The sequence below is a fragment of the Cupressus sempervirens genome, chromosome 11 (assembly GCF_028749045.1).
Source record: "Cupressus sempervirens isolate cs-2001-9-10 chromosome 11, ASM2874904v1, whole genome shotgun sequence".
Lineage (NCBI taxonomy): Eukaryota > Viridiplantae > Streptophyta > Pinopsida > Cupressales > Cupressaceae > Cupressus > Cupressus sempervirens.
In genome coordinates, this window is record NC_143128.1 from 120,900,246 (window position 1) to 120,920,489 (window position 20,244).

Here is a 20,244-nt window from a genome sequence, read left to right on the forward strand (position 1 = left end):
TTCTTGTTGAGCTATCTCAATAGAAGCTCAAAAAGGTCAAAAGATAGATTATTCTTTACTACCTTGTATGCAAGGTCAACTGTTTCACATGATACACTATTTAACCTACTTGAGTTGTAAATCATATGTGCAATAATATGGATTCTAAATTTCAACTCCATGTTTGTGACACTGCTAATCTTCATTCCTCTACCATTGCATTCTACTTGGGTTTTCTTTTCTAGTTCAACCCAAACTAGGGTTTTGGTTGTTTTAGCTTTGGCTAACATTGGGAGACTAGTAATTTGATGAATCATCTTCTTTGTGATCAATACTAGTTGCTCCAACCATAATTGACCATTATGCACCCAAATAATGATAAACCCTTTTAGTTTCCAAGTGTTAGTGCTTGGGTTTTAAAACTCTATTTACAAATAGTTTTTCTAGGGCATCATCCATTTTTAAAGTGCCAATCTCTTGAATAAAACATTTAAAGTGAGTTTGGATATCTTTGATCAATAGTACCTCTAGAGGGATTTGAGACTACCCTCTACTCAAATCTAGGGTTTTGGTAATTGTAGGAGTGAGCTTGAAGCCTAGTGCTTTCCATTCCACTCCACAAACCAACATATCTGATCCTTGCTTTACCTTGCTACTACTAGATGCCATCTTCATTTGGTACATTTTAAGAGAATTCAAAATCTTTTGCTAACAATTCACTCAAATCACATGGATGCTCTGAAGATCACACTTCACAATAACTCTCAAGAATTTTATGGTAAGAATAACTTTAATTCCATGTCGTTTATCAAAATTTCTCCATAAATGTTTTAGTACAAAATGGAGATTGATTGACATCATTTTTATAGACTATTATCCACTTCTTTACATTGAACACTCAGTGAAGTCTTTGTGACTCAGTAACCATATGCATCTTCATTAATCCTGACCTCACTCAATAGAGTCTTCTATCATTCGGTAACCACACAGAATTTAGTTACTCCCAACCTCACTCGGTAAAGTATATGATGTAACCTCACTTAGTAGAGAAGGTAACATGGTAGACACTAGTACCCTTTTACTTGGTGATTCTTTGTATCTTGAATATAGATTTGGATCATTTTGTTCTCTCAATCTGGAACTGTTTTGAATGTTTTCTTTAGTATCATAATCCTAGTTTCTCCTTTGATAATTTAAGTAGAAATGGTGTAGTCACCCAATTCTAGAGTGACTTGATCACCATTGCATGGACTTCTACTCTTGGTAGACTTTGGAACCCATTATTGTCACATTTGTTTTTAGATCTTATTAGCCTTTTCCTTTTCATCTTCAATTCTACTAATATTCATATAGTTTTTGGCAAGATAACCAAGTTCTATACAAATAAAACATCTTTTAGCGATATCTCTTTTCCTCATATGATGTTTTATACAATTTATTTCAATGTGTCCAAATTCTCCATAATAATGACATCTACACCAGGTGTTGTAGTCCCAACCAAATATTGCTTTTAGAAGTTTCTTTGCTAGATTCAATGTCTCAGTTTTGTGGATTCCAATTGCAACATTTTCCATTTAATTTTGTTTTTCCATTGTTTCAACACTTGTTTGAAGTATGACCTATCTTATCATAGTGATGGAAAGTAGGTCTTTGATTCTTTTGAGCTCCTTGCTTAGATGATTCTCCTTCTTCTGTATATCTAATTCTTGCTTTTTCTTTTTATCTATAGAGATTTTGTTCATTCAATTGATTTATGTCTGCTTGGTATTTTATCATTCTTTCATTGATTTTCCCTTCAGAGTTTAAATCATTTTGTAATCTTTCATTTTTAAATCTTAGGCTCATGATTTCTTCATTTTCATTGGAGAGCTAACCAATAAGGTCTAATTTTTGAAGGGATTGGTCTTGGATTTCATTTTTCTTTCCTTCTATCTCTTCTTTTATCTTGTTCTTCAACTCCATGAATTCACATAGCCTTAGTAACTAAATTTCTTGTTCTCTTCTTAGTTTTCTTACTTCTTCTTACAAGGAACCATTGTTTTCTAGGAGTTCTTTGATTGCTTCATTGGCTTCATCTTGATTACTTGAATGAAGATCTTCAACCTTTTCTTCAATGTAGAGATAATCATTCATTTGAATTGGAGGTTCTTTTCTTCTTTTCAAGTATTGAGAGAGTTGCTTATCTACTTTCTTGAGTTGGGAAATAGCTATTTCCAAATCTAGCTTTTTCATTGTCAATAGCTTTGTCAATTCTAGATATCTCAATGGCTTTGATCTTTTCTCAAGCTATTAAAATTTCTTCATGGAACCACAAGGCTTTGATACCAATTGTTGGAAATATTCTTAACAATGCTAAGTTAATAAGAGGGGAGGGGTGAATTATTAACTTATAAAACTTCTACAATTCTAGCTCTTAATCCAATAGTCCAATTAACATTTAATCTTTCACATATAATTTGATCTAATTATATGCATAAGAAATTGAAAACATGAAAACATTCATAACACTATGACACAAGGATTTGGTGACCTAGAAACCTTCCAAATAGAAAGTAAAACTAGGGTGGGGATGATACCCATAAGCTTTATTACTACATTATAAAGTTGGCCTATTATGGCTTGCATTGATCACTTCTAATGATCTACTTTTTTAGGAGCAATAAGGACTACTAGGTCCACCTTGTGAAAGGATTTGCAAACATAAAATGATGTATGCACTCGATAAAGAGATTTACAAAAGACTGTTAGGTCTACCTTGTTAAATGATTTGACTAATCAACCTATTAGGATGAAACAGTAGTTGATCTCTAATCTATAAATTGGTTTGATGAATGAGATTCCTTTATGTACTAATCACCTTATTATGATAGATATGTCTTTTTTTCTCCTTATACTATTGTAGCCTTTGTAATTTTTAATTTCTACTATTCTCTAATTATATTTGATTACATTGCATTCACATTCACATGCTTGGATATGATACAATTTATTACATATATACCAATCCAATTATAAAATTACAAATTCGACCACAATACAAGTTACACAAATATTACAAAGTTGGCTCAAGCATAGACACTCGGGCTCTAAAGACTGGCTCAGTGAAGTTATAATACTCAACATCATCATGTCCTCAATAGACGTAGAAGCTCGATCCATACTAATCACTTTCAAGTAGTCTTGAACCCAGTCTACACTAATGACTTGGTAGATATTGTAAAACTTATCATATAAATTGAATCACTTATTTACCTTAGCATAGCTTGATAAACACTATCACCTCAAGCTCAATATAAACTAAGTCACTTGGTTAACACTGAGTAGCTCAATTAACACTAGACTTGTATTACATAAACTACAAACTCGATAAACACAGGTTGCACTGGTAAACTTGGCATACACTAAGATGCTCAGTTTACACTACTAATCTTTATTATAACTATAATTTATTGGTAAAAACTAGAATTCGTCCAAAGGACTTGGTAGAAACTATAGAACTTGACAACAAACTAAATGCTTGGCAAACACTATTAATTGTATAATAATCTCAGTCACTAATTACAATCTAAATAAGTATATATCACTAAATAACAAACTCGACTAATATCTTAATAGAGAAGAGGGTTTCCATTTTCTTCCTATTCAAATAGGTATATGCTTAGTCTTTTAATTCGATATAGGATTCTTATACATACTTATAGTACTTGTGTTATCATATTATATGATAACAGGTTCTATAAACTCAATCCTAATCTCCTTCACCATCTATTTAATCCACATAACTTGATTACAACTACTTGTTTTTGCAACATACTCTACCTCAGCCATACTTTGTAAAATAATTTTTTCTTTCTTTCTTAGCTAAGAAACTTATCTTCCTTCAGGAAAAATACTCCACCACTTGTGCTCTCTCTATTATCCATATTTCCTGCATAATCCACATCAATATATACACATAGAGTGTAATCACTAGATTTATCATACCAAATTACATAGTCATATGTTCCTTTAAAATATATGAATATCCTCTTCACTTATGCATAATGATACTCTTTAGGATCAAATTGAATATCTACAATCCCAACTACATTTTCTGTATCTGGTCTAGTGTGAGTCAAATATTACAAATCTATAATAATGGATCTACATTTCTTATTCTCAATTGTAGGTGTTTCATCTTTTTTTATAACTTTCTAATCCAAATCTATTCAATAATTCTTTCAAGCACTTAGCTTGTGAAATTAAAATACCATCATTATTCTGCATAATCTGCAATCCTAGGAAAAACTTTATTTTTCCTATCATGCTCATCTCAAATTCATTCTTTATTTATTAAGAAAACTTATCACTTGCTTCATCATCATCTCCAAATATGATATCATCAAAAAATATTACTATTATCATCAAACCATTCTTAATTTCTTTCAAATACAATTTACTATCTACAGTACCTTTAGCAAATCCAAGTTTTTCCAAGTAGTTGTTCAACCTTGCATGCTAGGTTCTAGGTGCTTGCTTAAGTCCATATAGAGCTTCATTTAGTCTGCATACCATATCTTTGTCTTCTATCAGGGGAAAACCTTTAGGCTTCTCAATATATACCTCTTCTTCAAGTTTTTCATTCAAGAAAGCTAATTTAACATCCATCTTATATAATTTGAACTTCTTATTCACTACATAAGCCTAGAACATTCTTACTACTTTCATTCTGGCTATAGGGGCATATGTCTCCTCATATTTTATTCCTTCTTCATGCGAGTAAACTTTACATACAAGTCTAGCCTTGTTTCTTATAACTTCGCCTTGCTCATTCATCTTCTTTGATATACTTCTGCTAGGAGTTGTCATTTCAACTCTTTCTTCTTCTTTAGGCTCAAATATCTCCTCTTCAAACTGATTTCCATTTTACAAGGCATTGTTAGTCTCAATGATAACTTCCACATTTACATGGTTAGCCTTTGGATCAACAATAGTTACCAAAGATATCTCTTTTGCTACTTCCTCTTCATTAACCAACTCAGGCTCATTATCTTAAACATCAAAGTCATTCAAAAATATTTCCATATTTTCTTTAAATTTTTCATCTTCATCAAAAAATGAACTCTTTGTAGTTTTTCTTACTTTCTTAGGATATCCTAATGAAAAATGACCAAAATCTTTACATGTGAAATGAACAAAATTTTTTGTACATTCTAGCTATCTTTTCATAAGTAGATCAATACCTTTATTAATCTTCTTGTCTTCTTAAGATTTCAATCTGTTTTCACTTGTTCCTTTATTCTTTTGTATGCTACAAAGGGATTCTGGATTACTAAACTCAATGCCCAATTCTATACACAATTTTAATAGCTCACCAAGAAGTTCCATCTTCTGAGTTTCAAAATTTCCTCCATCAAACTTAGGACTATCTTTTGTAAAATGACTCACCAGTGATCTCCCAAAGTTGTTAAACTTTCTCTTCAAGGACCTAAGGCTTTGCTATGAATTATTAGAATAAATAGTCCACCAATATAACTAAGAGCGGGGGGGAGGTGTGGAATCAATTATCCAACTAATATCACAATTAACCTTATTAAATTTTAACCATATGAGAAATATAATCAGAAACAACAACAAGATGCTCATGCATAATAACACTAGATATTTTAACTAGTGAAACCTTTGATCAAAGGGAAAACCCTAGTGGGGATGGTACCTACAATATGATGTACTAATATAAATGTTTCTTTTTAGAGGATGGACCCTATTAGGACTCAATAACAATATTCAATACATATCAGTCCATGTTAGGAGACTTTGAATCCCTATTAAGATGTGTGAAGATAGTTGGACCCACTACCCAAATAGCTTCAAGGGCAAGGTCAATGAATCCACTATCCAAATGATCTATTTATTATTCCTTATATAATAATAGAAATGAATAGTACTTCTCATTCCTCTTTCTATCCTATCAACTAGACTTCTTCTCCTAATCTTGTAACTAGAACACAGGTCTTGCATCAAATAATCCCTTGGATCACTCACTTTTATTCAGTAAAAAATCTTCTCCTTTTCACACTTTTGACTCAATACAATGATCACTCCACTTTTAAATACACTTTAAAAACAAGTAAAACATATATCCTTTATATTGTATCTTCAAAATAATTCTTTGAGTTGTCCTTGAGGCTTTCCTAATTAATTATAAGAAGATAATTAATTAATTCACAATTACAATAACTCTATTAGCTCACAGTTTATACAACTTCTCACACATATGATATTAGGGCTTGTGTATCTATTGATGTCATTATTAGACTATCATCAATCAATAGCTAACCACACATTAATAGATTATATCACTACCAAAGGATATAATGTAAATATGAGAAGCCACTTCTCAGGTACTCTATCTCTGTACTACTCTCTATAAATTAGTTACAAATTTTATACATCTTAAACTTATGTGTTGTGAATTGAACTATCACATCAAGACATTGTATTGAACATATCCATGAACGTGCATCACCAAAAAATCAAAACATTTTCTGTACAACTAAGATCTATGTCTACTACTTTGTTAGTCTTCATAGACTTACTAATATGTTGACATTATACAATCATGAATGCAACATGCCAATACTCTCCAATTCTTAGGATACTCCCCTAAAGGAATATCATCAATATTCATGCTAAAAAATAGTCTAATCAAAGGAAAGTAAAAGTTGAGATAAAGATGTAGGTTGAGAAGAAAGAGAAAAGGGTTTAGCTTGATGGTTCTTATGAAATTGACAAAAATGTTGGTTATAAACAATCTTATGAGGGAGGAGGAATAGGATCAACAACCATCAATTCCAAAGAAGGAACATCAACAAGTTGAGATATAGTAGCTTAAGGAATAGAGGTAGAGGTAGAATAAATAGATGGAGTAGGAAAGATAGGTAGAGGTAAACAATTCTTAGGAAAAATAGTTTCCATTATCTTGTCTATTTTCTATTTTTGATAGTTTCTATAGAGATAATTAGGATGAGTAGATGGTTTTTTAGGGTGAAATGGCTAATAAAAATAAATCTTAGCACAATCTCTATGATGTGATGGTTTATAAAGAGAATGATTAATAGTAATAAGAACTCCATCAAAAATAAATTTAAGGCATTTATGAATGGAGAAGATGTATCTTGCATGGAAGAAAGCCATAGAATACTCAACTTAACTTGAAATATATCAAAAGTAGGAATAATAACAAAAGTAGTATAAACAAATTTCTCTAAAAATATAATAGATAAAGTTATAAAACCTTGATGTCTATAAAGAAAAAAATATTACAAGTTTGAATCCGTACAAGATTTGAATCATAAGTATCTCTATGTAATCTGTAGTGCCTGCCCCTGGTTCGCATTTTGTTATCATTGCTGAACTCTTTTAGAGCTAGTTTCATGTTGATGGTTAGTAACATTATTATGAGATTATCATATATTGTGCTATGGATTCAGTTGATATGTAATGAGATTACTTAGACTCTACATTTCATGTATGTATGATGATTATTTTTAGTGTTTGCAGTTATTAATAATGATTAGTAAGATGATTTATTATCATATGTGTTTTCTTATGGATACTTACCCCATACTTGCATGTGTATGGTGTGCGTGTTTACTTTGTGTGTTTGCTTTTGTATGGTGTGTCTAATGTGGTTAAGGAAGGGAGTCGTAGTCACCTGCTAGTCGGGATCTACACGATGCACCACTTCCTGCCATTGTGTATTTAGTTTAGTATATATTGTGCTTTTACATGCATAGTTTTTTATGTAAGTTGCAAGTACCGGGTATCGACTTCCTTGAATTGCTAGGATGAGCGTACCCTATCACATTATCTCAATGATAAGAGAGGGAAGATAAATTCTCAAGTCCAAATCCCAACCCTTTAAGCCATTTTTTCTAATTAAAAAATTAAGACAAGTATCTAAGTTGAGTACCCTCGGAATGTGTTAGATGATTTAATTCGTGATATAAATCCCTTGGTTTGATTTGTATGTATTTTGGCTATGATGGGTTTTACGTATTTTTACCTTTGTGAGTCTTTGGAGTATTTTCTATTAATTAAGCCTAATTAAAAGATTTAATCAATGGTTTAATTAAATTTTTTTTAAAAATGATATTTTAATATTTATTTTATTTAATTAATTAAATTAAATAATTAAATTTGAAAATAAATAAATTAAATTAGAAAGAGTAAAGTAAATTGGAGTTATAAGCTTGCATGGGAATTAACATGTGTCAACAACATGGAGGTTAGTGCATCAATTAAGCACAAGGTGTCTACAACTCTATGACTCATCAAAAGGTTGGAAAAGACCCATGCTTAGTTGGTGACACCTTTCATCTGTTTCAAGAAGCATTCCAAAGGTTTCTTGAGAGCTCTTTATATTCAGGCATTCATAGAAGCTTAGATATAGCATGGAGAGCAATTGGAGCATGGGAGGACTCAAGAACTCTGAAGAAGAGAGCCTGCTCTATGGATTTTCTGAGAAAAAGTGAATTAGCATCAGAATTCGGGTAGATTCTTGTGATTTTACTTATGCTATTTTTGCATCATGCATTTCTGTCTTCATCGTGTCTGTTATATGTGTTTGAATCTTCTCTATGATTGAATCTATGATATGAATTGGAATCTAAATATTTTATTTGGTTGAGAAGAAAACAACAAAAAAAGTTCTAAATCCAATTAAGGAGAAATAATTAGATCTTAATCGGGTTTGGGTTTGAATTTATATTGTAAAATTAGATAGACAAGATTTGAAATTAAAATAGAAATTCTAAGTTGAAAATTCAAATGATTAGATGTAATCTTTCTATCAAATTATATTTTCAGATGCGTATGGACAAACCAATTAGATGGATGAATGGGTAAATTTAGAGAACAATTATTTTAAGAAAAAATTCTTAATTCATCACAAATTGTCCTGTTGCTGCCCTTTGGATAGACCCAAACTCAATCATTCATAACTTTTTATCATGATCGACTTTATTCAATCCCTCTAGTCAGAAGTGGCGCAACTTGGCCCTCTCCAACATATTTAAATTTCAGCCCGATCCAACAGTTTATTAGGGAGATATGGCCGTCATACTAGGACTATTTTATTCAAGGACAGATATTTCTCCATTTTCCATAACCAAGAGTTCTTTATGCTTAAACTTCACAAAAATAATATATCAAAACATGGAATGAATTAAAGATATTATTGCAATCTTCCCTTATTAGAATCTTATTAATATGCATTAGTTTTATATGATTTATTATCTAATCTAATTAAATCAAATTTAATTAAGATTAGTTAATAGTAAAAAAAGTGTAATTAATTATTAGTCAATCTAAGTAAATGGATTTTTAAATGAGAGAAAATTAAAAGAAAAGATATTTTAATATAATTTATATAGTGGACTTTTTATAATGTATATTGAATACTATTTAATATATATTAAACAATTTTAGAGTTGTTTAATAAAGATGATAATGTTAAGAATTTGGAGATTATTCATGTTAAAATCTACAATGAGTTTTATTGATTTGTGATAGGGATCTTTTTCAAACAACGTTTATATAGACAAAATATTATTAGAACAATTAGAAAATGGAGTCTAATGGTTGATTTTAATATTGATTAAATAATTGTAAGATGATAATTTATATTATGTTGATTTAAATTTAGAAACTTTGAATGATATTGGATTAAGACTGAATTATTATGTTATTGCTTAATACGTTTGAATACCTTAATGGAGTTAAGAGTTAGCCAAATATTAACTAATGAGTTTATGGAAGGATTCCATAGATTGAGTATTTATAGTTTGAAGAGTTTATTATTTATTAATATTTGTAAGGACTAGCAAACTATTAATAAATAATGGTTTAAATAGATATCAACAAATTTGATTAGAGTTAATCTAGTGGAGATTATTTAATGATTAAAGTTTTGTAAAAAGATATTAGTTTGAAGTATGATTGATTTTTAATCAATATTCATTGAGTTGTCAATATAATTATGTGAGATGACTATCATTAATACGAATTAATTAAAGAAACATTAGTATTCATAAAGAATGATGAATGGGATCTATTAATAAGATTTCCAATATAGCTTGTCATTGAATATTAGCAAGTTATTATTATTGAACTATGAACATGAATATTTGTGTATGGCTGACTTTTAGTTATTAGTCAATTAATATTCATTGGGTTGATGGTTTGGTTGTGAAATTATTAATTAAATCAATTAACTAAAGTTAATTATATTTAATTAATATTTAAGTTATGTAATGGAGATTTAATTCTTTTAATAAGATTGTAGAAATATTGATATCAAGTTGATAGGTCTTATTCTTATGACTTGAATTATGATTTTAGATATTATATGATTGTCAACGATGATGACGATTAAATTAAAAAACTCAAACTTTAGTAATACTTAATTAAGTTTCTAATTGAAAACTAATAAGATGTAATAGGTCATGGATGGTGTACCTATGTTAATGGATTGAGATAAATAAAGTTATAATATTCTTATTCGAAGATTGATAATTGGCTTTCTTATAATATAACGAATAATAATCTTAGAAAAGTTGAAAGGTTAATCAATTAGAATATGGATCATGGTTAAATATAGAGAATAATTTAATTAAAGGTCAATGATGATCAGTTTAGTGAATATTTATCTTTAAGTTATTCTTAGAATGTAAATCTTAATAATGGAAGGATAATGCTATCAAGGAACAATTGGGTTGACTTGTAGGTCAAATGATGAAACTTAAGACACTTGAAAATATACTTGCAAATAGAAAACTAGAAACCTCTACACTTGATTCAACTATGTAAGATAGAAAAACCAAAACATGTCTTTGCATTGTGTGTTCTATATACTTCTTGTTTTGGGTTTTGGGTTAACTAGTGTTGACCAGTCCTAGGTTGTTACCAGAGGCTCGGGGGTTATGAGATGTGATGGCATGTTGATTTTATTTGGTCTCGATCTTTATAAGCTCAACCATGGTAATGTGATTGTATGCTCTATGAAATGTTTGTATTCACTGATTGTTATTGTTCATCAGTCTTCATGTGTGAAGCTGAGATGAGACACTTGAGCTAACCATATTTTTGAGTCATCAATCAATTATCCTTGGATTATTTTTTAGTCACCATGATGGGACTGAAATGTTGATTTATTTTTTGATGATGTCATGATGTGACATATTTGACTCAACCATTTTGGAGTCTTCGGTTAGTATGATTTTGAGATATTCTTGGTTTCTTGTTGAGAACCAGTGGATATTGTGATTTATTTTGAGATATATTTCGGTTATTGAGAAACAATGAAAACTTATGATTATCGGTGATGCCTTCAGTTGCCAATAGAGAACTATTGTGGTCATAATTTTCTATGGATGCTTTTCAGATGCTCATGGAGATTTAATGATTCTTATCTTGGAGATTTGATGATTCTTATTATAGATATTTGATGCTTATTTGATGATTCTTTTTATGAATTATCTTTTGAATTTTCTTTACAGTCGCTTGTACAAGACTGTGGTGATTTATGATTCCATGAGCTTAGGGTAGGTAATCTACTTGTAGTGTCGAGAAGTGGCTTGCAATGAGGGTCGGGGCCCTAAGTGGCTGCTAGGGTAACTCATTGTAAGTTTGGTTAATAAGTGATAACATTTACACACTAAATAGGGATTAAATGAACCTAAAAAGATAATTGTTTTGATATTCTCGCCCATGCCTTGAGTGCTTGTACAGGCTAGGACGGGAGTAGTGAGAACGCATGGTTGCGACCGTGCATTCCGTAGTATGCCTCGTTAGTATGAGAGGATACTAGTGACCGCATGAGATTAGTATGGACCTGTGAAGTTTAGCTAACTGCCAGGGTAACTTGTACGTGATAAATGCGATGACACTTTTTTGCTTGCATAGTAGGTTCCTACATGTCATTGTGTGCCTCTGGGAAGTAGATGTCAATTTCGTGATTGGAACCTTTGAGTTAGTATACTTTTAGGATTCCTGGACTATAGAGATTTGTGTTATGTGTTATGGATAGCCTGTTTAGGACTTGAGATTATCTCCTCAGCATGGTGCGAGTGGACCACTTAGGTACCACGCGGTTGGGTGGTAGTGTATTTTTCACTCTTATCATTTGAGATTCATTGAGACATCGTAGCTGATGCGTCCTTCATGATGGTGGATATGTATCCTTTCATTGATGATTAGCATATGTTAGATGGTGTTATCTTATGCTTATATTTGCATGTTAGATTACTTTCTACATATGATGTTGTATATGCTAGGAGTGACATTCCTACTATGTTAATACCAATGATCTCTTCGGTGATTTGGGATGTTATGCACGGAGGGATGGCTAGGGCCCACGATGGTCTAATGATGCTATTAATGGTTGGGAGGAACCATGCACTTAGTTTATTTTGTTTGATCTTTATGATGGATGTATATGTCTTCGATGATGATGTATCATGTGATTATCTCTACTTTGATGTATCATGGATTGGAATAGGATGATGTACCTTATTTCACATATGTATATTCTTTTAAGCCTTCATACCCTGTGACATGTACAGTGGATGATTGAGAATTTGGAAATGTAATGTATGAACATTGGACTTATCATTATTATTCATGTGGATATTGTACTAGATGGATTCATGTATGTTAGTTAGTTTAGATGTAACTCAACGTTAAGGGATTCTTAAAGAATGAAATCGGTTATGTATGTTATGTTTACTTTTAGATGGACATTGCTATTGCTTCCGTTATTATGTACAAGTTATATGTGGTATTTACTTTCATGTTATTAAAAAAAAAAAAAAATGTTACCAAACTTAGTGAAATTCTAGGTTAATTCTTTGGATCCCTTGGTGGGGCATTACACAATATTTTATTAAAAAGGTATTCTTTAGTGATAACATTCATAGGGTTTAAATAGGTAGAAGGAATGGGTAAAGGGATCAAATAGGTAAAAGGAATAATATTATATGAAGGTAATGAAGATGGAATAGAAGTAGGAGGAATTGAAAGTGAAAGAATAGGAAGATCAACACTTAAACGAGTGGACACTTGTGTAGAAATAGTCATAAGAGGTGGAACATAGGTAGGTATTCTCGAAAGAGTGGTGAAATTTGAGATAGAAGGTTCAATATTTGTGAAAGGAGGAGGATATCCTAACACTTGAGAACATCATGTCAAAGACTTAGCATGAGTATTAATATAGTAAGATATACCACACAAGATAGAAAATAATTGTCATCTTTATTAACAAGCTTCTTAAAATCTACATCAATAGAAATGCTATCAAGATTCTAATTTTATCAAGCAAGTGAAGTTTCTAATTTATCAAAATTAACTAGAAAGCTTATCAACTTGCAAAGGAAAAACTCTTAAAATGTCATCATCACCATGGGATGAATAAGAAGAGTTATGCTTTGTGATATGATTAAAATCATGACAAAAGATGTGAGTATTAGGAAGAAAAGAGGAATCATAATCAAAGGAGCCCATGAGTCTATGGCTTTGCCTAATAATAATGCTATAGGTTGGGCTTCATGTAATTAATCTCATAAAAGGAGAGATCACAAAAGGAAACCCTAATGAGATCTAACCACACAAATTTAATAAAGAGCATGAAAAAGAGATCTAACCATACACAAGATAGCTAAATCTAATTCTAAGAAGAAAAAGAAGGAAGGGATAGAGGAAAAGCTCACAACAGGAAGGTAAATACCTAGAATAAGGGAGATCTAACTCCAAAGAAGAGAGATTAATAGATATAAATCCAAAATAAAAAAGAGGGGACTCATCGATTTCACCACAATATTTAGTGGTAAAATAGAAGTGTTTTAATGAGAATATAGATTTCCACTTTATAGGGACATTAAGCCATTCAATTGAAATGTGAAAGGGAAAGAGGGGAATTTTCAAATATGATTCCACTTCTAACCCATTTTTTATTAGCTAGGACCAAAAAGAGAAAGGATGGTAATAATAAATTTGGATTATAGGAAGAATACAATGCAAAGAAATGTGTTCTTTGGCCCTTTGATAGGATAAGGTGAATGTGAAATTGAACTAATTTCATAGGAAATGTTAATCTATATGTTGTGTGAATACAACCAACCCAATCAAGATGAAAATCTAGGTTAAAAATATGAAAGAATCACCTTGAAATACATAGAGGAAGATGTACTCAAGCACAGGAAATTTAAAATTTGAATCTTCTATGAACTTCTAACCACGTATCTTGGAATAAAATTACAAAAAAAAAAATAGAAACCTCCCCAAAATATGAGATAGAAGGACTAGGTCAACTTGGTAAGGTATCTTTCCACCAGGTTGGTATACTTCATGACTTTGAAACTAACAAATCCATAAATACTATGAACTATATGTTCTAAATCTATAATCCTTTTCGCTCCCAACTTTCAAATCAACACAAAAAAAGGGTTTGGGAGCTTGGGTTTGATGAGGGACATCTTTGGTCAAGACCTAGGTTGAGGAATTAAGCAGAAATAAGAAATGTACATGTAAATGACTATAAAGAACAAGATAAATTTTAAGATTCACCTTGCCTATGTGTATGTAATCTAGTTGTTTTGTATATTTTGAATTAGGGATGTAGGGCATCTCCACTACTTGCAATAGATCTACCATAATTCTATCATGGTGCCATGTGTATGAATATGCATCAATGAAGAAGATGAATTCTTCAATGCAAATCTCCTCCCTTGATATTTAGTAATAAGCTAGATCTTGAAGAGGAAATGCTCACAAAGGACTCTTTAATTATAGATAGAAAAAAAGGCTTGAATACTTCAACTCTTTGAATGCAAAAGGAATAAATATTCACTAGAGAGAAATATCTTGAATTATATGCTTATTTTTTTGAAATGAAGCTTCTAAGTATCCTTATATATGAGTATTTGGGTAGGAAATAATATAGATTGACTGGATAACAGTCATAAAGTAATCAAACCCTTGAGGACTTTTGGGCCCTAAGCTTTGAAACTACTAGGGACTAGGTCAACCTAGGTTGACCTTCTCTAGGACTATGTTGACCTAGGAGGACTAGGTAAACATGTGTCAACCTTGTGTAGACTAGGTCAACATGAGTTGACCTAGTCTAGGAGAACAAGTCTTGGGTGCCACAAAAATTTATGATAGATGATAAAAAGATAGGGTAGAAATATGGAAGAGAGAAGAGGAAAAGAGTAATGAGCATAGGCATATTCATGGTTTGAAGAAGGAATCATGAAGAGGAGGGAGATAAAAGGTCTTAAAAGGAAAGTGAATCCATTTTAAGATAGTATAATCTTATGATCATATTGACCCCAAAGTTAGTGGATCCCTTTTGTGATCTTTATATATTATGAGACTATTTCCCTTAATTTGTTTTGTCTTGGGGGAATTTCATAGTGAAAACATCTCTAAGTGAATGTACACATATTTTGTTAAAGACATTTCTCGCATTTAAATTCTAATAATCAATTCAATATGGGAGCATACGCTATGTCTTTTTTACCTATAATCATAGAGTATCAAATATAGATTATAAATATGGCATAGACTAATTTCACTAGAGGTGCTTGGTATGTTTTCTTGGCTATCCTCAAATCTATGTATTTTTTCTTCATCACTTTTTGAACATATCTTCTAAATTCCTTGATGGATTATGGATAGTCCTAAAGAATGGGTTCTTCATGTACACCTTCAATTTAGGAATTGAGCATCCTTAGGATTGGGGTCTCTCTTTCTTTTACACATTCAATATATGCTAAATCTCGTATATGGTTAATGCAAACAAATTTTCTAAATGTCATATATAGGTAACACATTCCATCCAATACGCTAAATCCCATATATGGGTAATGCATTCAAGAATGTATGCTAAGTCCATACATGGGTGACACATTTGTATTTTTTATCTTTTGTGTAATTGATAATGAGATGTACCTTTATCATTGATGAATTGATCTTACCCCTCCTTTCTCTACTTCTCTCAATTAATTATTTCTCTCTTATTATGATCTTGGAGTTATCAAAGACTCAAATCTCTTGGAGGCTTGATGTATTATTTTTCCTCTTGATTGTGATAATATTATCTCATGTCTTGTGCTTTACTTTACTAAGAGTTTCGATTGAGTCCATGTTGGTAACTACAATTAGAATTATTTTTATGTTCTCATTGATGCCAAACCTTACTAGTGAGACATTTTCTAATACTATAGAGTGTCATATTAGTTTATTGGTGAAGAGGATTTGAAAAGCAATATAAGTAGATGAACTAGTGAAGTTTTTGAGTAAAGAAGAGAAAGTATGTTGGAATTACAATGGGCACTTGATCATATAATATTTGACAAGATAATGTGTTGTTTAATCATTATATTAAGTGAAGAAGCTAATTGAGTTGATCTATAAAAGAGAAGACAATAAGTTGAATAAAACACTAAGGTTCACTGAGTGACATTTTTACTAGGTCAATGAAGCAAAAGATTAAGGAACTTAAGAGATAACTGAGAAACCAACATCATCTAATTGTCAATTATGGTCAAACAAGATGAAGAAGGGAAAATGTAGTAACAATTGAGAGCTAATGTAAGCTAAGAAAGATAGAATAGTTGAGACTGAGCTACCTCGTGATGACCAAGTAGAAGAACATAGTGATTAATGATTGTCAACATTTTAACAACTTGTGAAGAATCAAATTTTTGAGGTTGACATAGTTGAATTTTTGGATTGGTCAAAATGTGTAAATGATAAGGATTTATTAGCTAGTATATTTAATTCACAAATTGAGTTTTTTAAGAAATCAAAGGCAAGGATTCAAATAAATTTTTCTAGTAATTTTAACAAAGGAGAAGAAGGAAAAAAAGATGGACAAACTTTAAAAAATTGATCAAACCCTACGATCTATGGTGATGTTTAAGAAACAAAATATAAAAGCTACATATTTAAGTAGACATAATGGATGTTTTATAAGGTTGACTTGTTGTTGATTGGTGATTTTGTGAAAACCTATGAAGAACAAAGCAATAGAGAAAAAGTATGAAGATTGGTCAAGAGTGATTGCTTGAACATTTGCCAAGAAGGTTAGAGATGGAGAGTATAATTAAGTGTAGTCAATGAACCAACGATTGAGCCAATTGGGAGACATAAATTTACAAAGTGATTTATATCTTGACATGTTAAACCTAGCTATTACTTTCTAACCATTGTGGCAATGAAATCATTTAATCAAGGTTGACCTAATAGTCATTTGTAAATCCTTTAATCAAGATGAAATTCTAATTGAATGATCCAAATCATTCTAACTAGGACACTCCTAACAAGATGATTAAATCCTTTAATAGGTTCAGACCAATAGTATGTTTTTAAACATTTCATAGGGTTATCTCTTATCTAATTTCACTTCAGAAGAGTGAAAAGTGGTAAGATGTTACTTCATGGTTTTTTACAAATTGGGTTTCCATGTAAAATATTGGTGTTATATATGTGTGAATGTTTTTTTGTGTTGCATGCTTTATTTATTTATTTATTTATTTATTTCTATTAGTTGGCATATACTGAACAAAGAGCTAGTGATGAATGAATAAGTTTAGTTTTTGATAAGTTTCTCTATTGGACGAGTGATTTTATAAGTTTGAATAAGTTGTTTGAAGTTGTTAAAAGTTTAATTGGTGCATCTAGACATGAGGATAAGTGATTTACCCCCCTTCCCCTACGTCACCTATTAATTATCCTTAATATTGTAAGGAATGTTTGAAGGGACTTAAAGAAAAAGATCAAGACATGTAAGACAGTGGTACTTGTTAGCATCAATGCTGATGTTATGGGGGAGCATTGTAGAATACTGATACGATGTATTTATAACTATGTTTGTCATTGATGACAACATAGTAATAAGTTTGTAAAAGACTGATAGAGCAACAAATTGTGATTTTTGTATTGAGAACATTATATTACTTATCTAATGATGCACAATTTCCAGTGCATACTATAATGTGTATTTGTTACAAGGGAAATATGTGTAGAACCTGAATTAATAGTGTATAGAAGATATGGTTGATCTATAGAGAACTATATGGAAATAGAGTATTAGGAAAGTAGTCCCTATTGTATGATTGTTATAGTTCACTACACTTGTAGTAAATGGTTGCATAGTCAAATGGAGATAGTATACTAACTATTGATGATGTCAAAGAGTATGCATGTATAGAAGTCACATGAGTAAAAATTTGTGTATGACTATAAATTGACAACATTAATTAAATGAGTTTTTTATTTAATTAATGCATGGAAAGCCAACTCAAGGATTTATTATTGAGCATGGTACAAAGGAAAGATGTTTCCCATGTTTTAGATATAGAAAAGAGAGAGGACTTGTGAATAACTGAGAAGCAAAGTGATATAAAAGTAGAGTAACCTACCTATGTATGTAAGTGATCATAAGGGTTATTGTTACTAAGTTTAGAGTTCAAGATCTAATTACATGATCTAGAGGTGAAGGATTCTAACATTCTGGATAGAGGAAGAAGTGAAAGCTTATTACACATCTATTATCCTGAAAGGAATAATACTAAGATCAATTGGACAGTGAGTTCATTGATCTGATCCTAAAGATATTTGGATAGTGGGTTCAACTACCTTCCACAACTCCTAACAAGGTTGGAATCTCCTAATAAGGATTCAAAGTCTCCTAATAGGCACTCTTTGTACTAAATGTTGTAATAAGACTCCTAATAGGGTTTATCCTCTAACAATGAATATTCATACTAGTACATCATTTTGTGGGCATCATTCCCACTAGGGATTTCACTTTGATCAAGGGTTTCCTTGGTCAACATATCTAGTGTGATTGTTTATCTGTATCTCTTTATTATTGTTGTTTAATTTGGTTAAGTGGTCAAGATTGTTTAAGATGATAAATCTTTTAAATTTTCATATAAGTGATTCACCCCTCCCCCTTCTCAATTATATTCATGGACTATTGTTTCTAACAATTGGTACTAGAGCATTGGGTCCTTGAAGAAAAAGCTTAACAACTTTGGGAGATCCATGGTGAACATGTTCAAAAAGGAAAATCCAAGATTTGATGGCACAAATTATGATAGTTGGAAGGATAAAATGAAGACTCATCTTTTGTGCATGGGTTTAGGACATTGGCTTGTAACAAAGGCATCTAAAAACATTGTAGAGGAAGACAATCTTGAAAGCTATGCCGAGGAACAAAGAGAAGTATTTATGTGCAACATAAGGGCAAGAGAAGAAATATTGTCAGCTCTACCTGCAAGTGACTATAGCCAAGTAAAACAACTCAAGACATCTCATGAAATTTAGAAAACATTAGAAGCTAATTATGAGGCTGATACAGATACAAAAAGAGTTAGATTGTAAAATCTACATTTCACATTCCAAGATACTAGAATGATGGAAGATGAATCTATAAGAAGCTATATTGGTAGAATATCTAATATTTTTGTGTTAGCATGTATGCTAATGCTATGGAGTATTGCAGAATGCTAACATGATGTATGAATATGTTTGTCATTGATGACAACATAGTAATAATTTAGTAAAATTGGCAGAGTAGCAAACTATATTTTTGTATTAAGGATAATACATTTCATATCTAATCATGCATAGTTATCAACATACAACATGTATGTGACATGTGAGCAAGTGTAAAGAACCTAAATTGACAATGTACAAAAGTTATTGATGATTTATGGAGAACTATAGGGAAATAGAGCATTGGGAAAATAGTTTCTATTATATGATCAATATAGCACATTGTATTTGGAATGAAGGGTTGCATAATTAACTCAATGTAGTACATTGACCAATGATGATGTCAAAAAGTGTGCAGGTATGGAAGTCACATGTGTGAAAGATTGTGTATAACTGTGAGCTGACAACGTTAATTAGTTATGTATTTCATTTAATTAACTTATAACAAATTATTGAGCTGACTCAAGGAATTAGAATTGAGTTTGGAATAAAGGAAAGATGTTTTTCAAGTTTTAGAAATCATCATTGGAAATAAAGAAATAGAAAATAATTTCAAATTGTGAAGTTGAGGAGTAGAGTAATCTGCTAATGCGTGATCTTAAGGGTTACTATTGATGGGTTTAGAGTTATAGATCTGATTGCATGATCTGAAGGTGAAAGTCTAGTGTACTAAATAGAGAAAGAAGAAAAATATTATCTCACATCTATTATTCAAAAATG